The sequence below is a fragment of the Triticum dicoccoides genome, chromosome 2A (assembly GCF_002162155.2).
Source record: "Triticum dicoccoides isolate Atlit2015 ecotype Zavitan chromosome 2A, WEW_v2.0, whole genome shotgun sequence".
In the NCBI taxonomy this organism is placed as follows: Eukaryota; Viridiplantae; Streptophyta; class Magnoliopsida; order Poales; family Poaceae; genus Triticum; species Triticum dicoccoides.
Window position 1 is genome coordinate 782284529 of NC_041382.1, and position 12536 is coordinate 782297064.

The window sequence follows — 12536 nt, forward strand, 5'->3', positions numbered from 1 at the left end:
GGTGGCGCACGCCTCCTCCCCTTGATGGTGGTGGTGAATTGGTACTAACACTGGGACATGATCAGGGCGGAGCATGGGGCGCTTGGCGGGGGACTTGTGGGCGGTCAGTGTTCGAAGAGAGGGTGTCATGGCGAAGATGAGGCGGGCATCATCCTGTTTTAAAGGAGAGGGCTCCTGTGAGAAATGTCGAGTGAGAAGGGGAGGTTTTGGCAGGAAAACATAAAGGCTCATTGTGAGGTGGAGTTTTTTGTGTTGGGACCATGTGTTAGAGATAAGAATAGTTTGGATAACCATATTTCTCCCCAACTTATGGACTGGATTTGGGGGAGCTTGAACTATTGAGACTATTGAATTTTGGGGAGCCTGCTATCGTCTGTTTGACGCCAGCATAATATACGAGGGAGAAATGAGTTTCAACCTTAAAGACGACGTTAATCATTTATTTGATTCATTTATATGCATTGTAGCCCGTAGCAACGCACGAACGTTCTACTAGTTTTGCGTAAGAATCTGCCGGCTCCGTTTGAAACGGCAGCTTATGGGATATTGTCATCCAATCCGATTTGACCGGTTGACACAAGAAATCGGAGTAGTAAAAGTTTACTACTACTAGTTGGACTAGTTGGGTGCCCGTGCGTTGCCACGGGACAACAAACTGAGACATAGAGAACAAACTTTGACATCGGGATAGTGATCAATACATCATATAATTTGCATGAGAGTGAAGTCCTTCGTCTTTTATCTCTTTTTTAGCAGAAACTATGAGAGCAATTATGCATCAGTCGCCTATTTTTGTCGGTTGTAAAATTTTGTGATCAGTTTCTTCTTTCTCCTCTTCATCTTCCTCCTTCTGTCCCCACGGCCCATCCTTCAACACTGGTCGCGGGTGGTGTCGATGCCGTGTGCCACCCTACCCGAGTTGCCTTCTCCATTGGTTCACGTTCCCCGACACTGGTCACGACCTGTGTGGATGCCACCCTTCTCAGTTGGTTCACTGTTGCCCCTGATCCACCCTCAAACATTGGTGATGATCGGTGATGATGTCGCGTGCCATCTTCTCAATAGGTCCATGGTTGCGCCTGACCCTCTTCTAAAATTGCATGGTAATTGTCAACTTCTTCCTTTCATCCCCATGATCCACCTTTTGACACTGGTTGCGTCCGGCGCCAATGTCGGGTGCCGCCTTGCCCGAACCGCCTTCTCCGATGGTCCACCGTTGCCCCCGACCATACCTCTACCCCCTTGTACGGTGTTGGTGAGCACCCACATTGCATGATTGGTAAGGATACATTTTTTTGTTGCCAAATTTTCAAGGAAAAAACTTAACATTTTGACTTGTGCAAAAATAAATAAATAAGTCGAACGCCAAATGTGACCTCCAAATGCTACACTTCATTTCACTGACGAAGCACTGCTATCCCGTATCGCATTGAAATTGTCAATCACACTTGCAACACTAACATGAACATCTAGAAAAAATATCAGAATTTTTAAATTTTATTTACTATTTATTTTGATTTTGATTTTACTGTTTATTAGGAAGCATATGCTCCCCGTAGCCAAAATTTCGCGTCCAGATCAAGTGCCAAAAATATCAGTATCATATTAACCAATTGGTGTTGTCAATCCAAAAAAAAGGGACATAACTTGTACAGGCAGTCACCTAAGATATGATTATAGGTGGTACTAAAATCTGTTCTTACAAAAACGGTAAACATACATGAAAAATGTTCTGTACATTACAACAAATCATCGTATATGAAAAATATTTAGTGGAAGTGTGATTGGGCATCACATTATGAGATGCTAAATTTGGAATGACTAACCATGATATGTCGTGAGAATTTGGACATCATATCACTCTGTACTCTGCCAGCTTGAACTGAAACATAACATGCTACACACACACTGAAAGAATCAGACCAGTTGCATCAAAATTGGGACATGAAATAACATGACCGAAGCTCAAACAAAACTGGTTGTCTCTAGTAAGTTTTAATTACTACAACGTACGATGTAAACTCCTACAATTGAGGCGTCAGAAGAAAAATGCTCGCAAGATCTAATCAGATCTAGCAAAACCAAGAACCGTCTGCATCACAGTTCAGGGGTCAGGGTATTAACCTCACCTACTAAAAAGGTGAGCGTAATGCCCAAGTAAAAGTCCTCCAATTCATTTCCCTAAGAAAAAAACTTTCATTTGAACAATCGGCCTGATATCATACAAACTGATTAGTTATCATAAATTTAATACAGAAATATTACTTACCAATAAAGACTTAAAGAGTACTTCTCGAAAACCAAAAACATGGTCTGAAACAATCAGAAAGTTTCCTACTCATAGCTGTATAAAATTATATGTCCTCCTCGACAAGTTCAGAATAGATCGTATTCAAGTAGAGTGACTGTTCACCAAGCAGAAACACAAACTCACTACCTCAAACCATGCCTCAAACAGGGACATACCAATCATTGTAAGCTTTTCATACTAATTCCATGGATATTCAACAATCAACTCAGCATATCATGAAAACATTTGACAATTTGGAAGTAGTACTTCAGAATTTTTGCTAGAACTACCCAGAAGAACTTAGAAATATGGTATTCATGAGATGATGGAAAATTGTGTTTGTGAGTTCCCCAGATTGGGAAGCCGAGGTTTGGATGGAAAGGGGGTGAAGTAAACCTGGGCGTCGAGGCCATTTGCATCAAGGAGGTTCTTTACAGATGCATCCTACCGGCCCGGTCATTCGTTTCTCACCTCTTGGCCATGTTGGGTAGAGAGAAGCTCTACCGAGATTGGCAGGCAGTCGCCCATGTTGGATCAGCCGAGCAGAGGTGCGCAGGGATGCTGACCGGAAAGGCTAGGGCTGGACGGCTCCACGGCATGTGAGCACAGCAGGAATAGCTGCAGTGGTGCTCGTCGTCGATGGTTAATTATGCAGTCTTCGTCATCGCTGCCGCCACACCTAGCTCCGCGCAGCCCGCAACCTGTAAGAGCGACAACCAGAGGCAGAAGTGCAGCACAAAACAAAGACAATTGTGAGTTGCTAGGGCGGCGTCCATGAAGTGGAGCACAATAAGCGCTAGGGCGGCGCTCCAGATCATGTTCAGGCAGAGCAGCAGCGGCACGAGCTTGCTGAAACTCCATAGTCAAGAATCATGAGTTGTACAAAGTACAAATAGCGACAAACTGACGCTTCCCCTCGGCCAAGCCCATCCTACTCTTCATGGTTCTTTCCAGCGCCGTGATGTTGAGTTTTCTCGACGAACATACCTTTGCCCAAAACAACCCATCTAACGTTTTGGAGTTGATCACCTGGCTCGTCCTCAAAGAACATCCCCTGGTCTTCCTTCTGTCAAGATGAACCCTCCCAGCCTTCCCGAGTGGCCTACATCTTCCTCCTCCGCGTCATATCTCATGAGGATCGGGACACCCTCCATAGGGGATGGATTGTCTTGTGCGTCACCATTGCCCCCGTGCGACAGCCAAGAAAGAGCGAGACGACGAACACACGATCTGGCCAGCCAATGGATCACGCCGCTCTAATCCTTACGACCGCCAGCAAGAAATCATCCCTGCGAACGAAACCCTAGCAGCCGTGATCTTTTTTTTAAGCATCAGTACAGACGCACGTAGGCGCCTCGTCGTTGATGGGAACGTCTCCTCCCACTGAAAGCGCATCGCCGGAAATCCTGAAATAAATCCAGGAATAATGCGAGCACCAGGATTTGAACCCTGGTGGGTTGGGAATACCACTGTCCACTTAACCATCTCAACCACAAGTTGGTTCGCGAGTGCTTACTGTCTTTTTACGTTTTTTTAATGGACCGTGTTCACGTTAGTTCACAGCTTGATCAGGGTTAATTAGTGCCAAGAAGCAGTAGATCAGTCAGCGTTAACAGCAAAAGAACAAGTAGATCAGTCAGCGTTAACAGCAAAAGAACAATATGGAAAAAAAAGGAGGTCCTACCGGGATTCGAACCCAGGTCGCCAGATTCAAAGTCTGGAGTGCTAACCACTAAACCATAGAACCACTTGATGCTATTTTTTCTTACAGAAAGCTACTAATAATGATGCAGCCGAGGATGGAGCTCCGCAGGTACCAAAGTTTATATTATACCCCGAGGTAATTATACAGAACCAGGTCTTGTCTAATCTTTTTTTTTCTTCGCAAAGGAAAATTTTCATTAATCAACCACAACCATTATAATCCTGCTGACACAAGAGGTCAACCTCATCAGGCACGCGACGCAGCCAAACCACAGTTTTAGACAAAGAACGTCCCAACTGGGCTAGCGTATGGCTAACTTTATTTTGCTCACGTTTAACCAAACTAATTTTCATGCTGTCTGAGTATGTAACAGCTGCCTTGCGTCTCCCACCAGGGCCGCGATTGGGCCTATTGTGTGTTACTTCATTGGTTATTTGTGTGAGTGTTGAGCTGTCCATCTCCACCACAAGCTTCTCCGGACTATGATCAAGCGCCAAAGTTAGAGCTTCAAGAAGCACAGCTGCTTCGGGTTCCAAGGCGTTGGCACATCTTGGTATGAAACAGCGTGAAGCAAAGATTGACGCACCTGTGTAATCTCACAAGAGCATCTACAGCCGGACTTGGCAACTCCAGCCTCCTATACGTCCGCGGATGCCCTCGGGAACGCCTGCAGGCGCATCCGGACGGACCCTCATATCTGAATTTCGGACTCTCAAATCCATGCACGTTGATCACACAAGCCAATATCGCACGTAAATAACAAACGTTGGTACCGAGCATAAGCAGTGTTTACATAAAATTTATTTGAAAATCACAACTCAAACATCAGCTCTTTGATTTCCATTGTGAGTCCACATGTGATCCACAAGATCATTAAGTAGCTGCGTGTGCACCTAAAGATCTCAAAGATTCTGATGCATCTGCAGAAACTTTATAAGCTGAGCTGCATCTTGATCTTTCGGGTTTCCAACTTGTGCAAAATAACACAACATGTCATCAGCTGCCACAATGTTTCCGTTTCCCAAATCATTGCAACACTACGGACAATCCCCCAACGAGCTTGAAGCACACCAAATGTCCTTTCCACATCCTTCCTAGCCACTTCCTGCATTGTTGCAAAGTGGCTCCGTTTATTGCCATGTGGTTCAGATATGATCTCACAAGCACCGCCCAATGAGGATAGATGACATCGGCAAGATAGTATTCCATGATGTACTCTCGGCCATTGGCAGTGTAGTTGCACGGCGGTGATTCCCCATTGCAAAGCCTCCTGAACACCGGAGATCGTTGAAGCACGTTGATGTCGTTGTGAGAACCCGACATTCCAAAGAAAACATGATAAATTCTTGAGTCATGTGATGCCACCGCTTCTAGTATGATGGTGGCCTCTTTGGTTTGACCTTGATATATTTCACATAAATCTTTGGGGCAGTTCTTCCATTACCAATGCATGCAATCAATTGATCCGAGCATTCCTGGAAACCCCCTTGCCTCTCCAATAGCCAACAACTTCTCTGTGTCATGTGCATTTGGTTCTCTGAGATATTCAGGTCTAAACACCTCCACCACGACATGAGTAAACTTGACAGTAGTCTTGAGGCACGTGCTCTCCCCACCCTGACCATCTCACCAACGGCATCTGCGCAGCAGTACCAAGTGCAAGCATCCTCAGAGCAGCCATGCACTTCTGCTTGGCAGAGAAAGAGAGTTGTCCGTAGCAATCCGTTGTGAGCTTCAAGTAGTCGTTATGTGCCTCCACTCCCTCTACAATGCGCAAAATCAATGGTTTGCGCATGCGAAAATGGCGACGAAACCATGAATCATCTGGGAAAGTAGGTTTGAGGGAGCAAAGTAGTCCCTGTGCACTAGCTTTGTTTCGCACACCCTATCTCGGTTGATCACTCCTCTTGAGCCCTTCAAGTTGAGAATATGCTCCACTTGCCGGTCCATTTCCTCTTACATGCTCATGAGCATGATCATGTCCACTTCTTCGTATGAATCCGAGGAATCAAATAATTCACCTTGAATCATTTGATCAAGCTCCGTCGGTTCATACTCCTCATATGATGAAGCATCGGAATCCATCATTTCCATAATAAAATCACAAAAAATCCAGTCAGAGAATGTATCGAACACATCAAGCATAAGGCGAAGTCAGAGAGTTATCGGACGTTGCGGTGGCGTCCGGCCCGGCGACAACGTCCCCCACACCGAGGAAGGGAGAGAGGACTGCTATGGCAGAGCTAGCAAGGCAGAAGCTAGGAATGGCTGCGAAGTGCGCGCGGCGGCGGAGCTGCGAGACGGACAACGCAGAGGAGTAAGAAGAGAGGAGATAGCAAATAGATCCGGTAGGTCTGTGGGGTGGATTTGGTGCAATTTGTAGTGGGGTCGGACTGTCGGGTCCGACGTTGCGGCTGCCCGAGCATTTGAGGCCTGTTTGAGGCGCCCGGGCATTTGAGGCCCGTTTGAGGTGCCCGTCTGGGTTGAAATTTCGCGACCGGACAGTCATCGGGCGGCCCGCCGGGCGTATAAGGCGGGTTTGAGGCGCCCGACTGTAGATGCTCTAAGATCAAGCAAGCACCTCTCCTCCTCTTGCCAGGAACCATCTATATTAAGCTTTTCCCATCCCAAGGGGGGTTTCATCCATTGCTCCATGGTACTACTAGCGGACTAATAACCCACAAATGTAGGGGATCAATTGTAACTTTTTAGATAAATAAGAATGTACAACCCAACGAGGAGCTAAAAGGTAGGATTTATATTCTCTCAAGTTCTATCGACCACCGATACAACTCTACGCACACTTAACGTTCACTTTACCTAGAACAAGAATAAAACTAGAAGTACTTTGTAGGTGTTGTAGGATAGGTTAGCAAGACAATAAAGAACACACAAATAAAAGTTAGGGGTTGTTAAGATAAAGAAACAATTAAGTTAGTTTTAGTAGAGAGTTGTTTGTCACAAGAAAGTTATTTGTCCCCAGGCAATCGATAACTAGACCGGTAATCTTTATTGCAATTTTATATGAGGGAGAGGCATGAGCTAACATATATTCCTCACTTGGATCATAAGCACTTATGATTGGAACTCTAGAAAGCATCCGCAACCACCAAATATCATTAAGGTAAAACCCAACCATAGCATTAAGTATCAAGTCATTTTTATCCCATACGCGACAACTCCCTTACTCGGGTATGTGTTTCAGTCACTCATGCCACCCACCATAAGAGAATCATGAATGTATTGCAACGCACTACAACAGGAATCCCTCACACTTGCACGACACGGAGGTCACCATAGGACAACACCAAAATAAAATATACAACTCAAATCAATCACGATCATCAATCAACCCATAGGACAAAATAAATCTACTCAAACATCATAGAATAGCCACATATCATTGGATAATAATATATAGTGTTGAGCACCATGTTTAAGTAGAGATTACAACGGGAAGAAGAGATGTTACACCGCTGTATAGAGGGGGAGAAATTTGGTGTTGACGGTAGCAAGATTGTTGATATAGATTGCCGTCAAGATTGGTTTGCGTTTCCAGATTTTGGCCTTTCACCGTTTCTTAAAGATCCGGAGATCCGTAACTCCGATATGGCTGAGATTTTAACATGATTTTTTTCCGGATATAAGCTTCTTTGCGCCCGAAGAAGAGCCCCAACCGACTTACGGTGTGTCCACTAGACACCCTCGTGCGCCAGGGGGGAGGCGCACCCTGGTGGTTAGTGGAGGCCGTAGGCCTCCGTTTGCGTTGATTCCCCCTCCCAAAAATCACATATCTAAAATAATTCTCTGTAAATTTTTATCATGTTTGGACTTCGTTTGATATAAATATTCTGCGAAACAAAAAGCATGCCAACAACAAGAACTAGCATTGGGCATTGAATCAATATGTTAGTCCCAAAAGACAATATAAAATGTTGCCAAAAGTATGTGAAAGTTGTATAATATTGGCATGGAACAATAAAAAATTATAGATACGACGGAGGCATATCACGGACAACGACATTTTATGTGAGATGTTGTTAGCATGATGCCGCTGTACGAAACCACCGTCTTTCCTTTGGCTATGTCTAAAGGATAGATGCTGCTGCTAGGTATTGAGTGGTATTGATGCAGCCAGATAGAAACATGGTCGACGTTGTTATAGGGGGAGCCGACTTCTCATGGTGCACCTCGTTCCTGACGTGCCAGTTTCGCCATAACATCATGATCACTGGCAGGCGCTCGTTAGGTGTGCACCGGTTAAGTAAGTGGAGGATCCACTCTGGCCCTGTGTTGCCAACAGTCTCCAGGTTGGGCATGTTCCAGATTTTCGCCATCTCCATCCACAATCACCGGCATCTCCAGAGGGCATGGAAAGAGGTCTCTCATTCCATTCCACATAAAATACACATGTCAAACACCTCAAGCTTCCTCTTATGCTTATTTTCAAGAGTAGCCAGTGAGTTCATCGCGACAGGCCTTGCGAATACTCATACGTTCAGGGAAGAAGGGCACTCCCACATTGCCTTCTAGATGGTGGGACTGGTTCCCTGCTCATGGCGCACGATGTGGTGCTTGTACTTCCTTCCACCGCTAGCATGTACGCGATGCAGACACTAAAGGTGTCATGGGGTTTGGGGCCCAAGCAAGGATGTTGTCCAGTCTGTGCGGGGGTGGTTTTAATCACCATGATTTGTTCCATGTCTCGGGCGTGTCAAAGAAGATCTACTCGTCGGCGACTATTAGCATCCAGGAGTTCAGACACCCATCGGAGCTGGCAGGTGCTCCGCGCCGTGATGGGCCTGTAAGATGTAGGTTGCAGGAATCCACGAGTCCCGCCATATGCGAACCCTCTTACTATTGCCCACTCGCCATAGCAGCCATGTTTAAGCAGCTCGAGCCCATGTCGTAAGGCATGCCATGTTGGGGACGCATTAACCATGTCCTTAAGGGACGTATAAGGTTAATATTTTGTGTCCAATACCTGAGAGCATAAGTATTTCGGTTTAGTGATGAGCTGCCATGCTTGGTGGGCGAGTAAAGCTTGGTTGAAGATGCGGAAGTCACGTGATGTAGGGAAGAACCATAATTAGCCCAATCTTTTCTCACTTGGAGGGGGGGTCGAGAGGAACACTCCAATCACAAGAAGTACACTCAAGACACAAGTCCAAATCACATATTTACTAAATTCGCAAGCACACAAGATCCACAAAGGTACAAGAACAACAAACGAAAAGTAGCGCAAGGTAGCGTTCATCCCAAATCATAAAGAGAAGGAGGGGTCTTGCAATCCTATGATCGAGGTTCTTCTCCACAAGAGGGAGGTCTTGATATTCCCTAAGGAATAGTGTAGGTAGGAGCAATGCGCTTCTAGTTCATCATCTATGCTTTCTCGTAACCCTAGGGCGGGGTAGGAGACGCGTATTTATAGTCTAGGGGGTAAGGAGGGGTACACGGGCCAAAACCCTAGAAAATGCATGCAGGCAGTACCGGATGTCATGTAGTCGCTGGATGTCCAGTGGATGCCAAAAGTCCGTAAATATTCCCTTCTTTTGCTTCTGGGAAGGCGATGTTGGATTTTCCCTTCGTCTAGCGTTTCCAAATACCCTCACTAGAATATAAGGGGGATCATATTTCTTTTGGTGAAAGTGTAGATCTAGGTCTCCTACCTCAATCCCTAGAAAATCAACAAGTATGGTTGGCTAGGGAAGGAGATCGGACAAGATTGAGCTTGGGGTAAGAGAGAGAGAGAGAGAGAGAGAGAGAGAGAGAGAGAGAGAGAGAGAGAGGAGTGGGAGGAGGAAGAACCCCCTTGTCCCTCCTCAAATCCAACCGTTGGACATGAAAAAGCGCTCGGTACAACCGCACTAGGAAGCAGAACCAGGCTATGGCGACCCGAGCGGTACAACCGCCCTGGCCACCAGTAGTACAGGTTATCTCTACTACTTAAAAAGAAGGTAAGGTTCCCATTTTACTTCTCCTTCATCCAACTTTTCTTACACATGCTCCACCCTCTTCCCTTCTTCTATTTGGTTTTTTCCTCCCATTTTTTATTTTTCTCCCATCGACCTTCCCCAAAATGAAGTCAGTTGTTCTTGTTCCACATTTTATTTGTTTACCAAATATAAACATATTTTTTATTAAGTTCTCATAAAACAAGTTCTTAAAAATAAGATGACAGGTATGGCGGTTGCATACAAAAATTTGCTTAGATTTTAGCTGTTAGAATTGAGGTTCTCTCATCGAAAGAGAAAGAAATGATAGCGTTGAAAATGTTGTCCTTGGATCTTCTTCCTTTCAGAGGTCACATATATGAACTCTGTCTAGTCTCACTGAGAAAAATAACTTTGACTTTGTCTCTTATCGCGAATTATCGGTTTGTTGGCCACTCCCCAGCAGTTCAGCCTACACAATGCACTGCCGGTCAGTTTTGACTTGTTTAAAAAAACCGTTGGTTGACCTTTTAGCGTCCTTGGCAATTGGCTGCTAAACAAAAGGCAACTATCTTGTACACCATTTGGCCTCTGCTCGGCGACGACCGCCGCAAGTGCGTCCGGGAACACAGCCTAGATCATCCCTACACTATTGGGCGGTTGCTTGCTGGCATGGGTAGTGAGATTTTTAACTTTCATTCAAAAGGCTGCTTCTACTGATAACTTTCATACGTACAAAAAGAAAACCGCTTCCTACTGCTAACTTCAAGCAAATCACTAATTTCCAGCTTGCCAGCAAACAAAAGTCATCAACAAAAAGTCAGCAAAAAAGGGTAGGAATCCAATTTAGTTATAGTTGCCCAATTGCGACAAACATTTCTACAATCCTACCCGCAGTGCGGTTTTACATCCAAGCCAACAAAGGCCCAATTTCTACCAAACATTTCTACAATCCTACCCACAGTGCGGTTTTACATCCAAGCCAACAAAGGCAAGGAATCAAATTTAGTTATAACTGCCAGGTTGCTACCAAAATTTCTACAATCCTACTCGCAGAGCGGTTTTACATCCAAACCAACAAAGGCAAGGAATCAAATTTGGTTGGTAATAGTTGCCCAATTGCTACCAAAATTTCTACAATCCTACTAGCAGTGCGGTTTTACATCCAAAGGCACAGGAGAACCATTTGACAAAATACTGGTCACTTCTACCCAAGACACATGAGAAACATTCGCCAGACGGACTCTTTCAGCACTAGTGTTTTCCAGCGCAGCTCCTTCAGTCATCGTAACAATTAACATCGTCAGGAGATATTGGCGTCATCCTGTAATTAAGCAACAAAGAGCATTTATAAATAATATATAAAAAGTACAAATGATGGTATACAACAGAATTAGGTGTATTAAAGGTGTCAAGGTGTAGTTTCTAAACGAACAAGTTCAGAGAGAATAGCACCCGTGCATGGGAGGGAGCTGACACAACAAATTATGGGAAGGAGAAAAACAATGTTCATGCTCCTGCCATGAGCAAAGTCCACTATTTGTACCCTCAGCTAATAATTGGAACATAACAAAAAGATGGATTACAACAAACAAGGAAAAGCTGAAACTGCCATTGCCCTCTGCATAGTACTGACTTAAAGAGGAGAGCATGCGCATAAAAAAAAAGTAGATTAACAATTCATACAGACAAGCTCGTAGCAGCAGCAGGCAGCAGCAATCTAGTAGATGACTAATCAACCAACAAGATTTGGTATTTCACAATCAGGGAAAAGAGCATGCTTCAGAATTCTGACAACAGTTTACTCTCAAATTACGTATGTACATTAACTGGTGGAGAAACTAGACAAAATCTAGTGTCCAAACAACTAGCTGAAACAGTAGACATTGAACAACTTACTGACTAACTAAACAATCAGTGCGTCATACTGACTCCAGAAATTGCATATAAAATCTACGCTATCTCTCCTCATGTTTGAGCAGTGTGTCCATACATGGTTTATAACGGAATTAGGTGTAGTTTACTCTGAGCGAACAAGTTCAGAGAGAGAAACACCCGTGAATGGGAGCTGACACAACAAGCAAAGTGCACTATTTGTATGCTACAGCATTCTGCATATGCCCAGCTAATAATTGGGACATTACAAAAAGATTGATTACAACAAACAAGGAGAAGTTGAAAGTTTCTTTAAGTTTGAACCATTACTCAACTTTGGAAAGTTTGCCCAACTAATAATTGGGACTTTCTTTAAGTTTGAACCATTACTCAACTTTAAACATGCTTCAGAAATCTGACCACAGTTACAGTATCTACTCGCAAATTTACCCTCTGCCCAATTACATTTGTACATAAACTAGTGGATAAAGTATACAAAAAAACCCAGTGTCCATCATCAGCTGAAACCCTCAACTAAAAATGTGCATAACTATCAATGTAAACAGTAGGCTTTGGACTAAACAATCCAGTCATACTGACTCAGAAATGGCATATAAATTATCCACTATCTCTACCAATGTTTGAGCAGTGTGTCTATATACATGTTATATAATGGAAATAGATGTGCTTAATCTAATTAAATGTGTAGTTTACCAGAGAACAAGTTCAGAAA

The 12536-nt window shown here is 44.3% G+C and overlaps 1 non-coding gene across 1 annotated transcript; it reads right to left on the minus strand.

Annotated features, from left to right (window-relative positions):
* Window positions 1–3965: 3965 nt before the first annotated feature.
* Window positions 3966–4037, minus strand: TRNAQ-UUG. The gene has a single exon. It is a non-coding gene; the product is annotated as a tRNA-Gln (tRNA).
* Between the last annotated feature and the right edge of the window lie 8499 nt (window positions 4038–12536).